At 38.5% G+C, this 25,875-nt stretch overlaps 1 protein-coding gene across 3 annotated transcripts in view; it reads right to left on the reverse strand.

Annotated features, from left to right (window-relative positions):
* Nucleotides 1–25,875, reverse strand: part of palld (palladin, cytoskeletal associated protein) — a 481,585-nt gene that overhangs the window by 375,117 nt on the left and 80,593 nt on the right. Inside the window, exon 1 of one of the 3 annotated variants that reach the window (XM_051927637.1) lies at nucleotides 3,085–3,101. The exons of the other annotated variants lie outside the window; for them this stretch is intronic. The gene's annotated coding sequence lies outside the window, so the exon portion shown is untranslated. Of the gene's footprint in view, nucleotides 1–3,084; nucleotides 3,102–25,875 lie in introns of those variants that run through there. 3 annotated transcript variants of the gene reach the window in all.

Raw genomic sequence — 25,875 nt, forward strand, 5'->3', positions numbered from 1 at the left:
TAGCCTGTCACAATGAACGGATGCCAGTCAAGCCAGACCAGCTACCTGCAATCCCATTGTGTGATTGATTGTGTCATGAAAAGTGCATGAACTTGCATGTTTCATTAGTCAATAACAAAAGCAGGACAGATATTATTAATTGGGTAAGTTCATGTTTGTGTTAGATAAATCTGTACACCACAAATATGCCACTGATTCTGAAAAGGGAATAGAGGCAATAACAGAACAAATGCATTACTTGACCATTGCTCCACACCTGCCCCTTTGGTTAAATAAAACAAACAAAAAAACAAAACAACAATATACTGGTGGCACTAAAGTTTCTTTGGCAAATTTCAGCATCATTGACTCCCTAAACAGAGCTATCATGTGTGAATGTCCTAGACTCAGGAAATTACCAATAAGTGAAAATAAGCAAATCCTTATAAATGGTTAAACTGGTAGTCCAGAGTTCTATTCCTCAAGAGTATGGCAAGCAAAAACTCAGAGCAATTGTTCCCAAAAAAAAACACACATTTCTCTGTTCTTTCATTTTCTTGCCCCCCACCCCCCCAAGCAGCAGCAAAGATAAGGTAGTATAAGTGACATAACTAGCTTAAGGTTTTCTAATCCTTTTCAGGGAAATAGGGTGTAGAAATCTGTTGAAATCTAAATTAACAAATGTTGTGGTAGAATTGAAAAACACTGAGGTAATGAATTATCTGGCTTATGGAATGGTTGACAAGTTATTAGCAAGTGCTCCATTTGTAATCTGCTGACTGTAACCGTAGCAGATCCTGCAGCGCCACTAAGCCTTTGCAAACTACAAATGCCATTTCTGTATTGTTTTGGCTGTGGCTATTATTATTTGAAGTTTAATCTCAAGTATTGTCAGCAAATGTCTTATCATCACATGATGTCTACCCAGCCTTCCACCTGCCAGAAAGGTTTAATTTAATATTGAACAACCCTCTGACTCGACTGGAGAGAATTCCCTGCACTCAGGATGTTGCTCCTTCGGTTCAGATCAAAAAGTCACGATATAATGGAAATACACAGCTGTGGGCAAAAGTATACAGGCAGCACCCAAAACCAAAAAGAAACCTAGCAATTACTAAAAACTTAAAAATGCTACTAAATACAGTCATAGGCTTTGTTCCTTTCAGAATTCACCAGCACAATCAATCATGGTTTAATGAGTTCCAGCTTAATTGCTTAGTTGCAAGATGTGACATTTGACCCAAAAAGTCCTTTCCAATTCCTGGCATCGTCATCTTATAAATTAATTTTCCTAGTAAGGCCTCGGAGCAAATTTTGTGGTTCATTTCTCTTTCCAGTTTCTTTTTTTAAGTGCAAGTTCTGGCTAATCATATCTCAGTGGCTGAATTCTGTTGTCTATATTTTAAACTGCTTCTTTCTGGCTATTGCTTCTTTTTCTTTTGTGCCCATCTAAGTTTAAACTGTAAACTTAAAACGTTCACTGCAATTAATGTTTTTCTTTCAACACCATCATTTAACTTAATCACAAAGTAAGACCATCTTGAATTATTTATTGTTTTAAATCATTACTGTATTGATAGAGTAGTTAGTGCTGCTGCACCCCAATTCTGGGATCAGTTCACAGGTCTATCACTATGAGGTGCTAAAGAAATAAATGCTGTTGTTGTTGTATGGAGTGTGCTCAATGACAGTGCCCATGGGGTCTCATCACACACATCACATACTTGGTTGGTTGGTGACTTTAAATTGATTCCTTTTGAGTGAGTTTAAGTGTGTGTGTGAATATGACACATAATGGACATATGGTGTTTGATTCAAGTCAGAATGCAATAGTAGATGACATACATTTACAGTATAGAAGCAGATTTCAGTGTAAGGTTGGAATGATCCAGATAAATGAACATGATCCAGGCCAGCTTACACCATTTAACCTAACATGCATGTCTTTAAAATAGTGAAGGAAGGCTCTATAACCAGGGCGGAGTGGCGGCTCTGAGGCTAAGTATCTGCGCCGTTATCTAGAAGGTTGCTGAATCAAGTCATATTACTGCCCAAGGGATACTACTCCGTTGGGCCATTGAGCAAAGCCCTTAACCTGAAAATTTCTCCAGGGTTGCCATGCAATTTCGCTCTTTCCCCAAAAGGTCATGCAAAAAGAACATTTTCCATCGGGATTCATACAGTGTACCAAAATAAAAAAATTAAAAAAACACACGAAGCATTAGCAAATTCTAACCAGATGGTGATCCAGCAACACTTAACCACCATGCAAATGTGTAGGCAAGTACTATAAAAGATAAAGTCCTCCTGAGTTTTTGTTTCCCACTGAAAAAAAAAACTACCACAGAAATCTGATCAGACTTTTACTTTGTAGATGATTCATATGCCTATTTAGCTTCTAGAATCCAACACGCTCTGTTTAAAAGAGAAGTACTGGAACTTCTCAGGAAAAAAATGCCATTCTTTATACTCCTTCATCTCTTAAAAAAGAAGCAAATGACCTCCAACAGTATGTCTGGTATTTGCGGTGCAGAGGAAGTGATGGGACATTTCTCAGAGGGATCTATCCACAGCCTCTCTGGACACCAAGATGAAAGTTTCTTTTCTGATGTCATCATTTGTATAAAGCTCTTAGAGATCAAAGCATTTGACATCCCCTCCTTTAAGCAAATTCTTTTCTGACTACCACACAAGGTTGCTTCAAATGATGTAAACAGAAAGTCAGCCATCCACTAGCTTGGTCCTGACATACTTTAAATGAGACTTCCTTAAAACAGTAATTGTTCAGCAAAGCTAAAAAAAAGTCAAGAATTGAAAAGCTCTCTAGTCTTGTGCATTGGCCACTACAGTAGAATGCAATTCACATCAGATAATTGTACTCAGTGCTTTTTGTATGCTCTACCTGTGACATATATACAAATAATGCAACCCCTATAAAACACCTACAGAATACACTGACATCTATACCCTATTGAGTCCTTTTCTAACTAAGATCAGAAAGCAGGTAAGTCCGTAGATCTTTACTCACACAAAGTCCATGGAGGCACAAAAACACAGCCCTACCATACCAGAAGGGTTGTGTGTCATGTCTGACAAGACACTTACCACCTCAAACCCCCTGCAGTTCCCTCTGTTCTTGTGCTCTCTTGTCCTCCTGTACTCGCTGCAGGTCCTCCTCTTTACTCTGTTGTAAGATCCTGTTCACACGTCTTAAGATAGCCTCGGGTTTCCATCAGTTTAGACCTGCATTTCTGGTTTTGGGCTGGCTCAGGTGGACAGCTGGTTCATTGCAATTTGAGAATGTAAACAGAAGGGAAATAAGGCTTTAGAGGGAGAGGTGATGATTTTGGCTTATCACCAGAAACACAACTGCTGTTTAGGCAGACAGTAGGAAAGAGCTACACTTGAGCATTTTGATGTTTTAGACCACCTTCTGTCCTTTATTAGGATATCTTTTAATATAATGGAACACACCCACCATATTACTGAAAGATACCACAAATATTACACAATCATAGAGCACCAGATCCAATTGTAGCAACTTTGTGTGCACAGTAGAAGCCAAATTAATGACATTTCCTGTGTGTCATTTGTAGACTACAATTACATAAACGTAGCGTGTCGTGGACCATTACATCGGTCATAGCAATCTGTGACTACCTACAACAACATTTTTGTTACAAGTTGTAGGGGCAGACTCCTGTCTGTGTGAGAGCTGACAACCAATGATTGATCCATGGCAGCTTCAATCAGCTAAACTGTGTAAACACTATACAGGCCTGTAGAACTTCGGAGCCAGCACAACCGTCTGTTTAACATCTTGTCTTTGTCGTTCTCTGACAGAGTGTAGAAAGAGACAAGAAGCCTCTCATTGATTGGCTGCTGAAATGTGTTGGCCTTGCAATGCTTTTTCTTTACAATAAGAAATTTGAAACTGTACAGAAAGATCATGAGGTAGATATGTGATTCATCAATCACAGTCATATAATTTGACATCCTCAAGATCCAGCACCTGCAGTTGTTAAGTGTGAACTGTTCTCTGATTCAAAGTCATATAGTGTAATTCCACCCAAATTAATATCAATACTTATACATACACTATATCATTTATTAAAAGAACTGATTTTCATGTAGCAGCCTGTGATAAGACCCTGAGTATGTCTGATATCCACATACATTTTTTGCTTGCTTAGTCTCTGTTATCCAATTACTAACTCTTTTATGGTACTTCCAAAATTCTCTATGTGTTTTACATTACTTTAGTGCATAAAGACTAGAATTGCTAACTCAAAGCTTCAGAGTAATGGGCTTGGACTCTGGCTCAGTCTCCAACTGGGTGAAGTTTGCATATTCTTTCTGTGCCAACATTGTATATTGCTCCAGGAATTATAACTTTCTCCCATGTCCTACACACTAGCAGGTCTTGTTGGCCAGTTAACACTGGACATCATGTCATTCTGAGTGGGATGGTGCAGTTGCCCTGTTTCCTTTAGCACATATATCCAAGCTTTAGATCTTTCACTTGTCTTGAAATTCAGTATTCATAGCTTCCACTCAGTAAAGAAAGTAAAATTTTGACTATTGCAGAGGACATAGTAGATGTTAAAAACCGGTGTCCTATTTAAGGAGGAAGCCTGTTGCAAAGGGTCTACTTTGCTGCCTTAGGACCTGATACATAATGGCCCTGGACTGAAATAAGCAGATTCAAGAAATGAATGAATGAATTATGCAGCACCTTCTGTCCTCTTCTGTCCTTAGTCCTCTTCATCTTTTTCCTCTTCTGTGTGGGGTCGATGTGTTTGATCAATCTTCTCCAAGTCCTCCACCTATTCACTGGCCAAACCCTTTTCCTTCAGATCTTTTATTTTAGCCATCCACCTCTGCTTTGTCCTCCCTCTCTTTCTCTTCCCCTGTACTTCCATTCCCATCACTCTTTTGTCCACATATTCATTATCTCTCCTCATCACATGTCCATACCACTTCAGCCTACTTTCCTGTATTTTCTTAGATATCTTTCCTGCTTTTGTTGTACCTCTGATTATCTCATTTCTTATTCTGTTCTTTTTTTGTAACTCCACATATCTACCTCAACATACTCATTTCTACCACTTCTAGGTTTATCCCCCTGTGCTCCCTTTACTGCATATGTCTCAGCTCCATACATCACTGCTGGTAGTTACCTTTAACCTTCACCTTAATTCTTTGATCACACAGTTCTTCCATCCACAGTGCACTCTATGGTGATCCTCTGCATATAATCTTACATCATGTGCTAGCACTGATCTTAGACATTTAAAATTATCCATCCATCTATCTTTTCAATAGCTCTCCTTGCAGCATTTTGAGGGTTTTTGAAAAATAAAGTGTTTATTTATTTTTATTTATAGGGGCACTTTACATTAGCGGTAAATCTAGATTTACTGATTATTTACTGTTTAGATTATAGTTGTGCTGTTCTGATTTCCTTTTAAACAATTTTCTAGCTCAAAGTGCTTTACAAGATGTCAAAGAAGTACAGTGGGGCAAAAAAAGTATTTAGTCAGCCACCAATTGTGCAAGTTCTCCAACTTAAAAAGATGAGACGCCTGTACTTTTCATGATAGGTATACCTCAACTATGAGAGACAAAATGAGAAAAAAAATCCAGAAAATCACATTGTCTGATTTTTAAAGAATTTATTTGCAAATTATGGTGGAAAATAAGTATTTGGTCACCTACAAACAAGCAAGATTTCTGGCTCTCACAGACCTGTAACTTCTTCTGTAAGAGGCTCCTCTGTCCTCCACTCGTTACCTGTATTAATGGCACCTGTTTGAACTCGTTATCAGTATAAAAGACACCTGTCCACAACCTCAAACAGTCACACTCCAAACTCCACTATGGCCAAGACCAAAGAGCTGTCAAAGGACACCAGAAACAAAATTGTAGACCTGCACCAGGCTGGGAAGACTGAATCTGCAACAGGTAAGCAGCTTAGTGTGAAGAAATCAACTGTGGGAGCAATTATTAGAAAATGGAAGACATACAAGACCACTGATAATCTCCCTCGATCTGGGGCTCCACGCAAGATCTCACCCCGTGGGGTCAAAAAGATCACAAGAACGGTGAGCAAAAATCCCAGAACCACATGGGGGGACCTAGTGAATGAACTGCAGAGAGCTAGGACCAAAGTAACAAAGGCTACCATCAGTAACACACTACGCCACCAGGGACTCAAATCCTGCAGTGCCAGATGTGTCCCCCTGCTTAAGCCAGTATATGTGCAGGCCCGTCTGAAGTTTGCTAGAGAGCATTTGGATGATCCAGAAGAGGATTGGGAGAATGTCATATGGTCAGATGAAAGAAACTCTACTCGTCGTGTTTGGAGGAGAAAGAATGCTGAGTTGCATTCAAAGAACACCATAACTACTGTAAAGCATGGGGGTGGAAACATCATGCTTTGGGGATGTTTTTCTGCAAAGGGACCAGGACGACTGATCCGTGTAAAGGAAAGAATGAATGGGGCAATGTATCGTCAGATTTTGAGTGAAAACCTCCTTCCATCAGCAAGGGCATTGAAGATGAAACGTGGCTGGGTCTTTCAGCATGACAATGATCCCAAACACACCACCCGGGTAACGAAGGAGTGGCTTCGTAAGAAGCATTTCAAGGTCCTGGAGTGGCCTAGCCAGTCTCCAGATCTCAACCCCATAGAAAATCTTTGGAGGGAGTTGAAAGTCCGTGTTGCCCAGCGACAGCCCCAAAACATCACTGCTCTAGAGGAGATCTGCATGGAGGAATGGGCCAAAATACCAGCAACAGTGTGTGAAAACCTTGTGAAGACTTACAGAAAACGTTTGACCTCTGTCATTGCCAACAAAGGGTATATAACAAAGTATTGAGATGAACTTTTGTTATTGACCAAATACTTATTTTCCACCATAATTTGCAAATAAATTCTTCAAAAATCAGACAATATGATTTTCTGGATTTTTTTTTCTCATTTTCTCTCTCATAGTTGAGGTATACCTATGATGAAAATTACAGGCCTCTCTCATCTTTTTAAGTGGGAGAACTTGCACAATTGGTGGCTGACTAAATACTTTTTTGCCCCACTGTAGTTATAGGAAAAGAAAAACAGTTTAAATGGGGCAAGAAAAATAAAGAATAATTATTGAAAATAAATCGGCATGTGCTTACATAATATAGACACATGAATAGTACAGTCAGTCAGTCATTTTCTAACCTGTTTAGTCCTGAACAGGTTTGAAGGGGGTGCTGGAGACTACCCCAGCTAGCGCAGGGCACAAGACAAGAACAAACTCTGGACAGGGTGCCGGTCCATTGGCAGGGGAAACACACACACACACACACACAGTACGGTGAATTTAGTATCGCCAATCCACTAAGCTGCATGTCACTGGACTGTGGGAGGACCCGGAGGAAACTCATGCTGGGACGACCCAGGACATGAACTCTGGTCTCCTTACTTCAAGGCAGCAGTGCTAGTAGTGCACCACAATGCCACCCAAAAGTAGAGACTGATATATAATATACAGTGGTGTGAAAAACTATTTGCCCCCTTCCTGATTTCTTATTCTTTTGCATGTTTGTCACACAAAATGTTTCTGATCATCAAACACATTTAACCATTAGTCAAATATAACACAAGTAAACACAAAATGCAGTTTGTAAATGGTGGTTTTTATTATTTAGGGAGAAAAAAAAGTCCAAACCTACATTGCCCTGTGTGAAAAAGTAATTGCCCCCTGAACCTAATAACTGGTTGGGCCACCCTTAGCAGCAATAACTGCAATCAAGCGTTTGCGATAACTTGCAATGAGTCTTTTACAGCGCTCTGGAGGAATTTTGGCCCAGTCATCTTTGCAAAATTGTTGTAATTCAGCTTTATTTGAGGGTTTTCTAGCATGAACCGCCTTTTTAAGGTCATGCCATAGCATCTCAATTGGATTCAGGTCAGGACTTTGACTAGGCCACTCCAAAGTCTTCATTTTGTTTTTCTTCAGCCATTCAGAGGTGGATTTGCTGTTGTGTTTTGGGTCATTGTCCTGTTGCAGCACCCAAGATCGCTTCAGCTTGAGTTGACGAACAGATGGCCGGAAATTCTCCTTCAGGATTTTTTGGGAGACAGTAGAATTCATGGTTCCATCTATCACAGCAAGCCTTCCAGGTCCTGAAGCAGCAAAACAACCCCAGACCATCACACTACCACCACCATATTTTACTGTTGGTATGATGTTCTTTTTCTGAAATGCTGTGTTCCTTTTACGCCAGATGTAACGGGACATTTGCCTTCCAAAAAGTTCAACTTTTTACTCATCAGTCCACAAGGTATTTTCCCAAAAGTCTTGGCAATCATTGAGATGTTTCTTAGCAAAATTGAGACGAGCCCTAATGTTCTTTTTGCTTAACAGTGGTTTGCGTCTTGGAAATCTGCCATGCAGGCCGTTTTTGCCCAGTCTCTTTCTTATGGTGGAGTCGTGAACACTGACCTTAATTGAGGCAAGTGAGGCCTGCAGTTTTTTAGACGTTGTCCTGGGGTCTTTTGTGACCTCTCGGATGAGTCGTCTCTGCGCTCTTGGGGTAATTTTGGTTGGCCGGCCACTCCTGGGAAGGTTCACCACTGTTCCATGTTTTTGCCATTTGTGGATAATGGCTCTCACTGTGGTTCGCTGGAGTCCCAAAGCTTTAGAAATGGCTTTATAACCTTTACCAGACTGATAGATCTCAATTACTTCTGTTCTCATTTGTTCCTGAATTTCTTTGGATCTTGGCATGATGTCTAGCTTTTGAGGTGCTTTTGGTCTACTTCTCTGTGTCAGGCAGCTCCTATTTAAGTGATTTCTTGATTGAAACAGGTGTGGCAGTAATCAGGCCTGGGGGTGGCTACGGAAATTGAACTCAGGTGTGATACACCACAGTTAGGTTATTTTTTAACAAGGGGGCAATTACTTTTTCACACAGGGCCATGTAGGTTTGGATTTTTTTTCTCCCTAAATAATAAACACCATCATTTAAAAACTGCATTTTGTGTTTACTTGTGTTATATTTGACTAATGGTTAAATGTGTTTGATGATCAGAAACATTTTGTGTGACAAACATGCAAAAGAATAAGAAATCAGGAAGGGGGCAAATAGTTTTTCACACCACTGTATGTTTAAGACTCTACAGATGAGTACAAGGATAAGGTCAGATGGCCTGGAAGACTAAAAAAAAATATGCCCAAGTTGCCAGGCCAAAACAGACGCAGGATCTCAGTATCAGTAATGTGACTTGGTGTGTAATCTGTTAGTTCCAAACCTCTGTGTAAAGAAGTGCTTCCTTTGTTCTCAGTGCACATCACAACCTCACTTAGTTTCCTGGCACTGTTGTGTTTTTGATGGTTTCAGAGCAAATGGTATGTGACTATTTCAAGATTACTACAAGATTCCCATGCAGATGAGCTTGGCATGAAGGCAGCTTTTAAGGGAGATGCCAGACAGTTAAAACGTCTCTGTAAAGCTGATCTAAAGGGATAGTGCCATTTTTTGCAAGGGTAAAGGGTCACGGTTAGAAGCTTTGAAAATGCAAATTAAGACATTTATTTCTCACAAAAGCCTATAACACATGGGATAGTTTTCCAGGACAAATTAGAAACACTTGTTAAAGCTCAAAGAGGCTGTGAAAAAAATCTTTGGATATGTCTCTATTTTGAAAAAAATAATCAAGTTTAATTAGACTCAGTATTAACTCAAAACACCCATATGGTTTTTTTATCTTCCTCAAAGGAAATAAATTTATGTAGCAAATGATTGGCTTTAATCATATGTAATTCCTAAATCCTCTTATTTACTCGGTTCCGAGGGTCATGAACATGTTATTTAATAAAGATCTTTGCTGGTGACAACCTTCATTGTGCTTATGTGACTTTGAGCACAGATATCCACACTTCAGATTACTCACTTGTCTTGAAACTCAGTATTCATGGCTTCCATTCCAACTATCAGCGACCAGAGCAGTCTGGTTTTCACCTAGGAGTTCTACCATCAACTGCATCCTGGCATTGAGGGTTCTCATTGAGTGCAAATACAAATATTGTCAGAGTTTCTTTGCAGCATTTGATGATTTTCCTAAAGTGTTTGACTCAATTGATTGAGCTGCCCTGTGGGTTATCCTGTGACTTCGCAGGATGCCCCAGAAGTTGTTGAATTTCATGGCCTGCCTGTACACTGGTACTATGAGTGCTGTGCTGAGTGGAGGCAGACTTTCTGCATTTTTCCCAGTTGATTCTGGGGCTCATCAGGGGTGTGTTCTTCCTCTTACTCTGTTCAATGCTTGCATGGACTGGGTGTTGGGCAAGCCCATGGGGTTCAATGGCTGTGCGGCATCTGTTGGTAAAGAAAGATTCACTGATCTTGACTGAAGATACTGTCAATGGACACTCTGATCAAGGCTCTCCAGAGACAGAACGTGAAGTCTGAGTGTCAGGGCTTGTGAGTGTCCTGGATAAAAACCAAGATCCAGGCCTTTAGTGTTCTCTCTGCAGACAGACACAATGCTAATGGCTATGCCCAAGAGAATGTCGACTTCATACTGAGAGGTTTACTTTCCTCAGTAGCGACAGTCATGTCTCTGGTGACTCTTCCTATAAAGTCAGCAGACAAACTCAAGAGCGTGGGGGGGGGGGGTCATGAGGTCACTGGAAAGGGGTGTGTGGCGCTTCTGATATTTCTGTAAAAGGATGAAGGTCCAAGTCTATAGAGTGTTGGTGCTTCCCACTTTGCTATATAGTTGCGAGACATGGACACTATCCAGTGACCTGAGACAAAGACTGGACTCCTTCGGTACTGTGTCTCTTTGGAGAATCCTTGGGTACCACTGGTTTGGCTTTGTGTCGAATGAGCGGTTACTCATGGAGTCCCGAATGAGGCACATTACCTGCATTGTGAGGGAGCATCAGTTACGGCACTACAGCCATGTGCTGTGATTCCTTGAGGATGATCCGGCTTGCGGAATGCTCACTGTTAAGGACCCAGGCGGCTAGACCAGGCCAAGGGAATGCCCACATAACACCTGATTGTAGCAGATAGATGGGATTGTGAACCAAGACCCTGAGCTGTTTTATCGTGTGATAGGTGCGGCAACACACAGCCCCAGTACATGCTCCCCAACCTGAACTTGGCCATAATGTAATTAACGACATTGGATGAGATACACGTAGTTGTCAAAACCACAACAAATTATGTCATTATGACCTGAGCCTGACTTTAGACAACTGTTTTTGATTCTGCCTTGAAAGACCTTCATTTTCTGCTGCTATTTTAAAATAAAAAGCCATTATGGCATGATATCTTTTATACTGTGACAGAAAACACTCACCCTGAGGATGTCATTTAACTTAACCCTGTTTTAAATGTTTTATTGTGCAAGTTTAAAGTTGTTTTGCATTGCTAATGTTACTTTTATTTTTTTAGCTGTGGATGCTCTGATTTCTGCTTTTTTTCTTCTCTATTACTACCCTGTAAGAGAGGTTATATAGTAAACACATACAAATTTACTAAATTATGGCCGTAAGCCAGTTTGACCTTGCCTAACTTTACACTTGGAGATGGGAAAAAGACTGCTCCTAAGAAGTAGCTCAACATTTTTCAAGTTGAAGTTATTTCTTCAAAAATATGTTATAAATGCATTTGTCACACAAAATTGTATTCTAAAGTTAAGCATTTTCTATAAATTTAAAAAGATTTCTTGCCCACACTGGCATTTCACAATGGAGGGTAAGGGCCGTGGAACACAACCAAAAAACAAAAGCTTGAAAACTTACAAGTGAAGTGGTAAAAGTTTCAATATACGAATACATGCCTTCTGTGTTTCTGACACATGTTTGTATCAACTAAAGGAATCTGGAAATAATCATTTTATTGCATATTCCTGGTACTGTTTTTCTAATGGTAGGGATATGATTTTTATTCGCTTGTGTGAGTTCTCACATAAGTACAGAAGTAAGTCAAAACAAAAGGTAATGCAGTCCTAACTGGTCTATACACATCAATAGGTTGTAGTTAGTTCAAAATACAGCAATATGAATCTTAACCACAAAAAGAATATCTGAGAACATCTTACACGTTTTAGCATTTTAACATTGGTTACCTGCGTCCTTTAGAACTGACATTAAAATACTACTGATGCCGTATAAAGCCTTATATAATTTTCCTTCTCTCTATATTTTGGAAGGCCTGTCCCCCTACTCTCCAAGTGGTAACCTTTAGATCTCCTACTGATGGTCTGTTTTTAATTCCAAGAGCCAAGCTTCAAGGGAATAATGAGGTGGCATTTTGCTATTACACTTCAAAAATCTGGAATACTTTGCCAATAGAGGTACACCAGGCTAATACTGTGGGACATTTTAAGAAACTCCTAAAAGTCCACCTTTTTCATTTTGCTTTTTTGTAGCTTCAGTTTACTTCTTCTCCTAATACCCTAGATATGCATAGAATGATCATTCTCTTCAGTGAATCTGCCATCATTATTAATCTTTACTTATCTCGTTTTCTTTTCCAGTTTGACACCAGCACCACCTGATTAAAGTTCTGTGCAGCTGCCTGCGATGTCTGACTGAAAGCAGATACTCCAACTTGTCCCAAGACCCTCTGCATTGAATTCTCTAAGATGAAGTCTAAAAAAAATTAAAAAACTACTTAAGAACATTTATGTTAGGCAGAATGTCCAGTGGGGTCTGAGCGGTCTTTCGGCCTTGGAATCCCTGCAGATTTTCTTTTTTTTTATTTCTTCAGTCTACTCAGGCCATCTGACGTAATCATCAGACTGCCATATAGAAACTTAATAAAAAACAATTCTATATTTTAAGGCCTCTATTTCTCATCATTATATACTGTATCTTTTTTATGTAAGTGTTCATGATCTTTTGTATACTATTTATTCATTATTATTATTAATTTCATTTGTTTTTCTTTGCATGTAACTACTTCTTTGAAATCTTATAAAATATTTTGAGCTGCATGCTTTGTATGAAAATGTGCCATAGAAAATAAAATTAAAATATAAATGCTGTCTGCGGTGGGTTGGCACCCTGCCCAGGATTGGTTCCTGCCTTGTACCCTGTGTTGGCTGGGATTGGCTCCAGCAGACCCCCGTGACCCTGTGTTCGGATTCAGCGGGTTGGATAATGATATAAATGGATATAAATGCTGTTGTTTTTTTAAAAAAAAAAACAATAACAAAAAGTTTACTGTGATTTAGTCTTTCAAGAAGAAACCAACCTCTTGGGAGTGAAAGGTTGTTGTGCAGGAAGACTAAGTGCTTAGCTATTGTGCATGAGTGGTCTTTTAAAATGGCTAAATCTCATAATTTTGGTGTTTTTTTGTTCAAAAATGACATGTATAAACTATTTTACAATTTTTGTGTAACTGTAAGGTGCGGTTCAATATTCAATAACTGTCTTGGCTTCAAAAATTGACATATTTGGTAAGTTTATAAGCTTTTCACATGTTCCCCATAGCCTCCATTGTAAAGCACCAGAGTAGACAAGATTTTTTTTTAAATGTTTGGAAAACAATTAACTTTAGAACACAGTTTTGTGTGGGAATATATATACATATGCATATATACATGTTTGTGAAAAAATAGCTTTGACTTGAAAAATACTAAACTTATTCTTTAATTTGGAATAAAATATGCTGATTCAGCAGTTTACTTAGGCTGGATTTAGAGTTCAACTCATTTTTCCAGGTTTACAGTAAAAAGTATTGTCTCATTATGGAATATCAGAAATGCTGGTTATAATATCTAAAGTCACTAAAGTAACTGGTTGCTGGCCTGGAAACATATTCTGTTTTCTACATAATTCTCAGCAGTCTTCATTATAAAGATGTGGATTGTGAATATTAATTACATAAAATGGCTACACTAGGACTTTATATTATAAAGTGTCTTTAAAGCATCAAGACTCTATTATTGCCTGTAAAATCTTGTTTAAAAAATTAAGTGTTAAAATTTCAAGTTATGAACCAAATGGGAACTTCTGACAATTTTAGAAGCCCTTCATACTTTATTTTGTTTTAATTTAGTACGGTAATAAAGTGTGTGTCTGTCTATTTTAATGGTCTCTTTCTTATTATTTTCTGTCTGTCTATTTCCATGTATATTCAAACTTACAAAATGTAATTTACTCAGAATGTGTACATTTGAAGTGCAATGTTATCACACAAACATAAATCAAATGGTTTCTTTCAATTAAACATATTAAAAGAATGATACAAAGTACTAATGGATGCAACATGTCTTTTTTCAAATTGAACCTGCCTGTTTTTTTTTCTGTACAGTTTCAATAAAAGACATATGAATAATTCTGACAGTTTAAGAGCATTAAAATGACATTGAAATCTGAGATGGTATTTCCCGAAGGAAACGTTGGTAATGAACAGCATGACAGTAAGCACATGCTGTATGCTGTTTAGAGATCATAAGGGAGACATAGAGCTTCAAACTGCAACTCCAGTTCATTGTGACTCAAAGTAAGACACTGTCAGCCTGCCCTAAAGATGAGATCTGAATATTTAAAATTGGTTTACATCAGTATTTATCATTAAAGACACAACTATTTGAAATGCAATGTTGACAGAATAATGCTGTAAGATGGGTGCATCTTGACACAGGATGATGTTGGTCTTGAGGGAGAATATCAGCAGGCCAATACAACTCATTCCAGAGGCCTGATCTTTAATTTTATACCAGGGGTCTCCATTTTAATTGACTTGCTGTTTAAGACTCAGACCCCTTAATTATTTCTATTTTCCTTAATTAGCAGCCAAACAATAAAAAAATACAAAACAAGCCAATACATGACCAGCAAACTTGTATCCATTATACAAAATATGAAATATAAAGGAATGTGAAGGTCTCAGTAATGTTAATCAGCTCAGGTCCACAAACCATTTAGAAAAAAGAAAATCAACAGTTTTGGAAATATCTGCTGTAGTGGAATGAGAGCACCAACAAGCCATGGAATTAAATAACGGGTTTCATTAATAACAAGATTCAGCTACCAATTAAGAAACTGGTTGGAGTGAAATTAGTTGGAGATTGAGGCTCTGATTTGGCTGGTCATCTATTGGCTCACTTCACATATTCGTTTTTGTTTGGGTCCTGTTTAAGGAAAAAATGAAGCCATTTGGAGGACTGAATCTTAAAAAGTAGTCAACAAGCATGAAGGGAAATTAAATCAGCAACAAAAACAGATCAATAAGTAAGAAAAGGGTCAGATTGAAAACCTGCTGCCACAGTAGCATTCCAGGACCAGAGTTGGAGACCCCCGTACTCAAGCAACATCAGAGGTATTACTATGAACTATTCAGCTCTGCATGTGCTTTCTTTGTCAACTTACCCTGGGATATAATGGAGAATAACTCCTTACTATAGTCAGCTACTCTATATATAATTCAGGCACATCTGTTGAGGGAACACAGCCAAAATGATGTGTCTTTAACCATTTTCCTTTTCTTCATTGCAATAACCTTTAACCTGTTTTATTATTGCAGAAGCACACTGATGCAGGTCTGAATTAACTTCATTATATACATATGGATGTTGCCTATGCGGAGTTTGCTTGTTCTTCACATGTAAAAATACCTTATTCCAAGTACTCCTGTTCTCTTCCCACATCCCTAAAGATGTGCAGGTAATGTGTACAGATGATTCCAAATTGGCTCCGGAGTGCATTGCTGAAGTACTTGACTTGCAATGAACTGGCACTGTGTTCAGGGCTGTTTCCTGCATTTCACCCTTTGCTTCTGAATAATCCTGAATGAAGCAGGTTTAAGAATGTTATGTAATGCCATATTATATATTTATATATACAAGGGTAAATCAAAAAGTAAAGATGATTTGAAAATTACATGGTAACTGCAATGGATAAAAGCTGATGCAATACAACCCGACTGGCGTTCTGCCATTAGTGTAGTTGAAGCCAAGGTCAAATAAACATGGAGGCTCCACTGCAGAATTGCACCATTTTTGAACAACATGCCGTAGTGAGATTTCTTTGGACAGAGGGAGTAAAACCTTCAATATTTTTGAGGTAAAGCTGTTCTGTTATGCCTTTTATTTCCACATACCATAATCTAAATGCAATGTGTAAGAATTTTTAACTTTCTAGATATTCCTCTATTTAATGATGGAATGTTGTTTGTTCAACCTTCTGAGAGTCTCTGATTTCAGCATTAATAAGCCATATTGGAGCAAAAAAGGAGGTTTCAGATAAAAAGTAATGAATTGTCACTTCATTGTTCCACTATAGATCACACTACCAATATAAATATGCAAGAAAGCTAAGGGGAATCCTCACAATTCCACATGTTTATCACATTTATCACTTTTTACCTTAAAAGAACACTAAAATGTACAGATAAGCAGCAGAAAATAAACAAGTTCACCTCCAATGTTATATTAGGATCAAGTGTAGTGAAGCATTACTTCAACCTCTTTAGGTGCATTCAGATCAGTTCTTAATTGTACCGAGTCATATTTATCAAATGTTATCCAGCTCACATTTAGCATGAGCATAAAAACCATAAGTGATGTTCAATATTGTAAAATGTGACTCAAGTGTTGTGATTTGGAGTCCCAAACATAGCAAAATGGGTGTGAGGCCTTCTAAAAGGACAATACACGCAGGGCCATACCCTAACTCAGACCACCCAAGTACACTCACCCCAAATCTGGCTCGCCTTTAAACTGATAACTGCAGGCTTCCAACCTAGCAGAACCCAAACAAGGTGAGCTGGCAAAATGAAATGTTCCAAAAATATGACAAAGGCACACAAGAGGATGGGTGACCATAAACCCTTGGCTTGTGTACAAAAAGTAAAACAAAGAATCTTTATTAATAAAGGATTAATTAACAAAAAATAGAGAAACAGAAGGAAAAACACCAAAACAAGTTCACCTCCATAATCCAGGAGAGAAAACTAGAGGCAAGAAAAAAACAGCAATGCTCACAACTCCTTCACAGGTAGTGTCTTCCTGCTGCTGAGCCATTTCTGCCCTGGTTAATTAGTCAGATGGAGGCCTCAGGAGTGGTGATGTCAGCGTGACCCTGCCTCCTGGGGCTCCACCCACAAAACACAAGGAATTTCAGGACATTTAAATGAACAGTACATAATTACAAACATCACGGAAAATACATAAAAATATGAAAAATAATAATAATAAACATCAATTAAACACATAAATAAATAGTAATACAAAGTACCATCTGGTGGTGCGTGGTCTCAGACTTTGACACGAGTCATCCTCAGCTGTCATGATGTTATATCTAAGGTGGAAACTGGTTTGTCTAAAGGAACAGAATAAAGACTGCGAGATTAAATAACCTTAAAAGAGCAAACAAATAATTATTAGGGGGCAAAGCTAAGGTTTGAGCTAGAAGAAATTAAGAAAAGTTGGCAACAATACCCAAATGGAGATTAAAAAAAGCCCTAACTGGTACTAAAAGCATTTTTTTCTGTAACTAAAGTGAGATTTTGCAAAGAGCTTGTAGGTTCTGGTTAGGATGTAAAGGTTGGATATCACTCTTTGTTTCCTGATATCATTTATATACTGTAGATAATTAATCCCAAATTGGCAGATTTACAGTAGATCAGATTTTTAAAAATTTCTTCTACCTTTATTAAGTCAGTTCAGCTCTATTTTGGATATTTTTTATTACGCTCATTTTGCTGTTTTTGCTGATAGCCGCAGTAATATTGTGCATGACAAGGGTAGCCTTTGCAGGTTAAGTCAGCATGGCATGTGACATTGTGAGAGCATGGTGTATGACCTAATCGTGTCACCCTATATAAGATGGTGGTGCACTGCATCACTTTAGCTTGATATTGGATTGAAGACAAAACAAACAAAGACGTTTAGCATTAGTTAGGGGAAAGTATAACAAGACCACTTTATTATTATTTCTTTAAATTATTTTGACTACACCTTTCTGGTTTGCTGTTTTGGGTGTGTTGTTTTGTTTAGCTAGTTCTGACTTTTGAACCTCAATGTATTTAAAGAAAATGCTCTTGGCTCCAGCTTTTTGTTCTTTCCATTTCCAAGGTAAAATTCCATCTCTTTTCTAATAAATACACTCTTGTGAGCTTTCTGCCCTTTTGAGCGGTCACAATGGTGTGATAATGTCACAGATCACAAACTATGTGAGTAGAACAGAGTCATTGATAACAATAAATGGTGACATCCATAAGAACAATGAACAAAAGAGGGCTAACAATATATAACATGACAGTGACATGACAGCATGAAAAATAAAAGTGAAGAACTATGAGAAAAGCAAACTTCAAATCAAAGCAGATCAAAAATATTATGGTTTTAAACTCAGATTCACAAAACACGGGCATGATCAGTATCTCATAAATCATTGTAGTAAAGAAACAGCATGCCATGGAGTAATAATGAGTCACAATGTTTTAATCTTAGTCTACTTATTCAGCAAATGGCAGTTCACTACTACATTTCATGGCTTGTCTCACTGCAGTCTTCTGTGGTATACTAGCTGATTACCCAGTGGCTTTGCTCACTGAGTGCAAGTGAAAAAAATAAAATGTAGTCTGTAAGTTATTAAACAGTAAAACATTAACATTTAAGAAGTAAAGATACATTGAGCACTACTGGAGTGGTTTCGGGTAAACTACATTTTAAAGGCGGTGTAACACAACAGGTAAGTAGTACTAACAGCAGCTAAAATGTATTCGGATCATTTCTCGGTAGTAGATCCCTTGTGAAAGGCGCTACACGACCGCTGTGGTATAGAAATTGCATTTTGTGATCATCCAAATTTCTGCCTGACAACCTTGGACTACGTGCCTGTGATTTACTTCTTAAAATACGCAAAGCTGTTTTCCTCATCTCTTCTACTATCAAGTACTGCCAACTAAAAAAAAGGTACAATGTGGCAGTTTCCGCGACAGTCACATGGACGAATAAATAAAACTTCTCTGTCAGAACGCGCCTCCCAGCGTCCACTTTGTTCTCACGACCCCTCACCGCTGTAGGTGGTCTCGTCTTCACATTGTTTACAGCTCGGCGTAGTTAAAAAGTAGAAAGACGCAAAGCTGTTTACCTCATCTCTTCTACTATCAAGTACTGCCAACTAAAAAATAGTTACAATGTGGCAGTTTCCGCGACAGTCACATGGACAAATAAATAAAACTTCTCTGTCAGAACGCGCCTGGCGGTGGACGGCTCAGCGCTGGAGTCCAGAGAGGAGGGCTGGGAGAGGATGACAATATCAGTATCTTTTCAATATCAGTAAAATAACTCTCACACAAATAATAACAATTCGTAAAGACGATATACTGTAAAAATGGCATCCACAAACAAAGTGATTAGTTCCTGTATTATATAATATGTTCTGTGGTCATACGTAATTTCCATATTGCGTGGTCATACGTAATTTCCATTTCATATGTAATTTCCATATCGCTTGGTCATACGTAATTTCCGTTTCAAACACGAAAGGAATTTTATATATATAGATTATGCTAATCAGTCACACAGCAAGACACACTGTGCAATGGTGCTAAAGGAGTTGAACATTTCAGTTCTCTCTGATATCAATGTTCATATAGTCAGAAGGTTTCAATTTCTGTGTCAGTCATTTTGAAAAAAGCTCCAATAGACTTTCTTTGTAAGACAATGTTTATCATTCTTAATTTCAATAAGAAATATGTTTACTATTGCTGTATTTTGCAATTTAGACCTTAATACAGAGTTATTGCACTGAAAACATTTAAGCACTGTTTGAAAATCCTGCAAGGTAGGCATGGCCAAAGCTCATTTTCCTGAGTGCCTGAAAGCCACGATGAGTTACTTGACAGCCAAAAACAAGTTTATCCCTCCAAAGTAATGAACTGTAAATTGAGAAAACTGTAGAAAAAAGACTTATCTATGTATTGTTGGTATGTTTAAGATGCAGAATATATTTCATATGTATTTTTATAAATGTAAGCAAACAATCAAGTATCAAAGTGCGAAGAGTTGCCTATATTACCATTTTTACACTAATGTGTGCTGCTCAGATTTCTGTACACAGCATTTGTACGTTATCATTCTCAAATTAGATGTTTGACTATATTTATCCTGAACTTGTGTTATTTTATTTTATTATTTTATTATATACCCAATGTGTTATCTCCTTGCATGTTCTCCCTTTACCTGCTTTTTTATAGGCAGACTGTTTATTCTCCCACATATGTGTTATGTGTGATTAGGTCCACTGAACAGGAAGACTGCAGGCATGAAAGCTGGCTCAGAGTTCAAAAAGGTCATCAGAAAGACAGGTAAGGATTTACTGACAGAGATGGCACATGTCACCATGGCAGTGTTGAAAGAAGGGCAGTGGTATGTGTGTGTTGGTGGTGGGCTGGATTAATCCCTGTTATTATACTGGATGTCTCAGAAGAGCTCTAGACAGAGGCATATAAAGTTCAGCCAGGATACCAGAGAGCAGATGATCCAACAGTTGCCAGGAATGCCTGATCCTCCCAATAGATGGAGATTGAGGTCACTGGGGACAGGAAAGAAAATGGAGGACCTCCTAGCTGATGAATGGCAGCACATGGTCCTAAACAGAGGAGACATGGACTGACAGGCAGCTGAGAGGCGATTGTGAATATATGAGGTTCACTTTAGGGTAATGTAAAGCTCAGGAGTGCAGGGAATATGATGGCTGCAAGAGAGAGGAATTCTACACAAATTCTGAGCTAAGAATGAAACACTGTATAGCAAATGTAAAGAAAATAAAGTTATAAGGAGTTTTTTTTTTTTTAAGATGGGTGATGATCGGAAATAGAAAGTTAGAGTGGAAATAACAACAAAAAAAATCTGGCTTAATTTAAGAACATGGTATGCCACACATTTTACTCATTCTTCTCCTTTCCATTATACAGTCCTCTATGGCATGTCAGACCAGACTTTTATTTATTTTTATTTATAACGGCATATCAGACATCAAGTTGCACAGTTGCTTGTGCTATTGCCTCATAGATTCAGTGTTCAGAATGGAGTCTGCATGTTTTTCCAGCATTGCACTATTTCGGTGGATGCTCTGGTTTTCCTTCCTAAGCTGTTAGATGAAATAATGGCTTTTACTTGACTCAATGTGAGTTTTAGTGGGCCCAGTGATGCACTGGAATTCTGTCAAGTGCTGGTTCATATCATGTGCCTAATGCTCTTGGGGTATACCACCCTGGATTGGATTAAGTCAGTTTGCAAATGTATAGCGCAGGTGTTCATGTATTAATATGTATTGTGATTGACAATGAGCAAAACTACAAAGATACATAGCCGTAGAAGGAAATAAAACTTAATCAGAGATACACAGCAAACAGAATTTTATTTTGATCTTGCTTTCCATTAAACTTTAATTATTCAACCTTTTTGGGTGCTTCTCAGTGTTAGTCATCTGTAATAAATGCCTCTAAATGAAGTTAAGTGCAAAACAGTAAAATAACTGCTTTGTTAACTACACTTATTCCCTAACTGTTTGCCAATGTTATGTTACAGAATTATTACCGTGTTTAACAATGAAGTCTTCACTGTGAGTAGAAAATTAAGAATGTTCACATTACACCATTGGCATATTTTAAATCCATAACTGTGCTATGTTTGAAATTTCTCGAATCTGTGCATCTAGTGATGCACAGGACATCCAAGTTTCATTTTGCAAGCAGTTTCACAAAACTGACGTTAACATTAATTTTATGTGTCATTTCACAGTTGCAAAACTAAAAACCAGCTAAAAAGGGTGTTTTGGGGTTGTTTTTGGGGATAAAAAAAAGAAATAGTGCTAAAGACATGAGTACAGAGTAAATTGAAATTCTTACTCATGTACTAATCAACATGGGACTTGTCACCACTCTCCATCACCATAATTAGCAAGCCTATGATACATTGAACAAGTCCTTATCACCCCCAGGAAAATGAAGAATATGGATGGTTCAACCTTAGTTCGCATGACCTGCTGTGGACACTTCTGTGTTTACCTGTGTTTTTTCCAAAGCTAGGTAATGCAGGTAATTCATACCACACCAATGAAATCAATTATATTTTATGTCTCTTGTTCACATCACAGTGCGCTTTGTGAAGATGCACTGAGACATACCATTGTGCACATTTCTACGTTTTCTCCACCGGAAAGTGCACTACACTGGAAGTCACCCCTTGTAGTTACCTACCAACTGCCATTTCCTGTTTCTTGATTCCTGCAGATGTGGCTGAGGACGTGCACACTCCAACCTCTGTGCAGGACAGTGCTGAGTTGGGTTTCTGTCTCTGATGCATCTTTAGGGTTGGGATTGACAAGATTGTCATTATAATTGGCAAAGCAGACATCATACTACCAGAACACATGTGGGGGGAATCCTGGCTGGAGTTCAACATTTTGGTTTATGTCAGTTTTGTTGCTATTATGATTATTTTATTTATGTTAATGTTATTTAAAAAAATATATTTTAAAATTTGCATTCAGATTGCCTTTGTGCAACTCCTTTTCTCTCTTTTGAGCATTTTTGTTATATTTTTCCTTTTATAAATAAATAGCCCCATTAATAAAGATTCTGCCATTGAATTGTCTCTTCAAACTGGAGTTTTCATGTCCCTCTTGTGAGTAATTTGTGATATTTTTAAAAGCTTTAAAGGTTGTTGCTGGGTCAAACTGGATTGGGGTCATCTTATTCTGGGCAAGTTAGAGAAGGTTGTGGCACGCAGCTGGGGGTGGCACCCAGCTGGGATGCCCAGGAGGACAGGAGGAAGGCTCATGCCTTCTCCAGACCACGAGGGGGCGACTGCCCTGGTTCCTTTGGGGGCCACGGGTGCAGGGCTTGGAAGACCAACCCTGTAGGGGCCCGTGGTCTCCGCCAGGGGGCGCCCCCATGCCTGAAGGACACCAGGAAGTGCTGGGGGGGAAGAAGACTGTGAACACCCGGAGGGCTTCCGGGAGCATAGCCGGCACTTCCGCCATCCAGGGGAGTGTCTAAGGAGTGTCGGGAATCACCTGGAGCCCACCCGGGTAATTATAAAAGGGGAATGGAGTCGGGTGAGGAGTGGACAAAGTTTGGAGGCAGGAGAGAGGAGGCAGCCTGAAGAGCAGGCAGAGAGTGAAAGAGGCCTGGACTTTGGGGGAGTTTGTTGCTTGAGGCACTGGGTTGTGCACTATGGACAATGTAAATATGTACAATAAACGTGTGGTGGACTGTACAATGGTATCCATCTGTCTGTGTCCAGGCAGCTTATCACAAGGTCATGGGCTGTCTTTTGTTGCATATTTGGAGGCATTACACCATTTTGTCATGTTTTTGACTCCGCATCACAACACAGCACACAAGTGAATCTTATATTTTTGATAACAACATGAAGAGCCTCTATTTTAGGCTGAGAAAACTGTGTTATTCCTGATGAAAAAGGCAAAGCAATTTTTATGAAGGGACTAGGAGAAGGGAAGTGACATTATACCAAGCCAAAAATCAGTCCTGTCTTTCACCAAAACCCAAACATTTTACAAAACTCATTGTCAGAAAAAGTTTATCTCTGAAGTCTGTGATGTAAGGCCAAAAACTAAGCAAATTACACATCAATTTACTTTTGCTCAAAATCTTGGATGCCAGAAAGTGTAAAGTGGTGACCTATATACTGCAGATCCGATGATGTCACAGGTTACAACATCTGATTATCCCATGGTGTCAATCACCCTAACAGTGGAGCAATAAAAAACTAGGAAATCATGATGCCCATGGAAAACAAAATGGCACTGGTAAAGGCGTAAAAACCTTATATATAATTTGATAGTATCCGTATGTATGGTGTTCGCGTCAATACCTCAACGCAATACATCGAGCAGCCTGTGCCTTGCGGCGTGAAAATGCTCAGCGGCACAGCATTGTCATGTGCAATCACACAGATATTATTGAGGACAAAGTTCTGGAGCACCACTCTGGCGCATTTGACAACCTGTGCAAACATTGCAGCTAATTCAACTTCACCTGTGAGAACAATCAAGGTGGAGAATACAACTGCTGCCATAAAGGTCGAGTTCTAATTAACCCTTACAGATACCCTGACAGGTTTAAGAACCTGTTGACATATTTAGACCCAAACTCCAAGCACTTCTTGGAAAATATCCGAAAGTACAACAGTGCATTAGCATGTGCATCCATGGGCACACAAATATCCCTGCCTCCAGGCCATGGTCCATATTGTTACAGAATACATGGCCAAAAATACCATCAATCTGGACCCTTGCACCCCGGAGAGGGTGAAACACCAAAATTTGCTCAGATCTATATATTAGACCCAGACGAAGCAGCTGATCAAAAGAATGTCAATAACAAACAGCGGTTGCGAATGTGAACTCATGAGAGAGTTGAGTGCTTTCATGAGTCAAAATAATATATATATGTGTATATATGTATACATATATATATGTGTGTGTGTGTATATGTATATATATATGTGTGTATATGTGTATATATGTATATATATATGTGTGTATATATATATATGTCATGTCTCGCAGCCCCGTTTAAACAGGAAGCTCTTCATTACATCAGCCGAAAAGGTCTATTTTAGGCACAAATCAGTGCCATGATAACAAAACCATTTCAGGGACTTAAAAAAACAAATAATTCTATACAGAGAAAGTATTGATTTCACAAACGTAGAATTTGTAGCCCGATTCGATCGGCTCCCAGGCGCTAGTACTTTCAATAAGTTCAAAACAAAAAATAACTTCAGAAATAGATTCAACAACCCAAAAAACTATAATCTCAAATATAAAGTCCGGAAAAAGGTGGAAAGAATTTAGATCAAAACCAAATCATAGCACAGATGAGCACCTTAAGGACACAGGCACTCCCAACACTATAAAAAAGTCTAAATCCCAAACACACATTTAGGGGTCTGATAAAATCAGAATTAAAAAGACTGCATAGGATTTGCACAGGTAGACAAGACTTTAAGGAGGCCACTAATGTTCTGTTTAATTTGAGGAGGCCACTAATGTTCTGTTTAATTTGAGGAGACCACTAATGTTCTGTTTAATGTGCTACATGTATGCAGTTGTTCCAGTAACCTATAAAGAAGACTTTTTTGGAGCAAATGTAGTGTGACAACAACTATACCTATTATAACCTGTTATACAAAAATGAGTGCCGTAGCAACCACAGGGTCACAAAAAATGACCAGATCATTAAAAAGATATACTGTATATCAACAAATTAGAAAACTATTTTGACCAAAAGAAGATATAAATATTCAAAAGCCTTCTTAGAAGCAAACTGCCCCTACTAAATACAATCAAAAGGCAGGAAAAGAGCTATTTTCAGCAAAAACACACTATAAAAACACAACAACCAAAGCATTATACGAATTTAAACAAACATTAATGGAAAACACTCTTACAGTATATACTATATGCCACATAATATAAAAATTGTAAGTTATGTATATCAGAGAATCCAGAAACACAATTCAAATTAGCCTGAGCCTAAATTCTGGGGGGGCAGTCTGAGTTTCATAAGCTGGACAGGTCTCAACAACCACATATACAACGTCTGAAAATGTAGCTTCAAATTACAGGAGTTGAAGCAAACAAAAACTTGTCGAAATGGCAAAACACTAATAAAAAAATGGATTAAAACATTTAAACAAAATTTTCACTAAAAGGTTAAATAAAAAATGCTGAAGGGACAACTGGAGATGGGAGATCAAAGATGATGTTTCTCTCCTTCTATGTAGGGATGACGCACTTAAGCATATAAAATGAACAGCAGCAGCACAGTTGTGTGGAGAGAAACAAGTGAACAGCATGCAAGCAGACACAGAGGTGAGCAATGTGATAAGATCCAGATTTA

This window comes from Erpetoichthys calabaricus, chromosome 5 (assembly GCF_900747795.2).
Source record: "Erpetoichthys calabaricus chromosome 5, fErpCal1.3, whole genome shotgun sequence".
Lineage (NCBI taxonomy): Eukaryota > Metazoa > Chordata > Cladistia > Polypteriformes > Polypteridae > Erpetoichthys > Erpetoichthys calabaricus.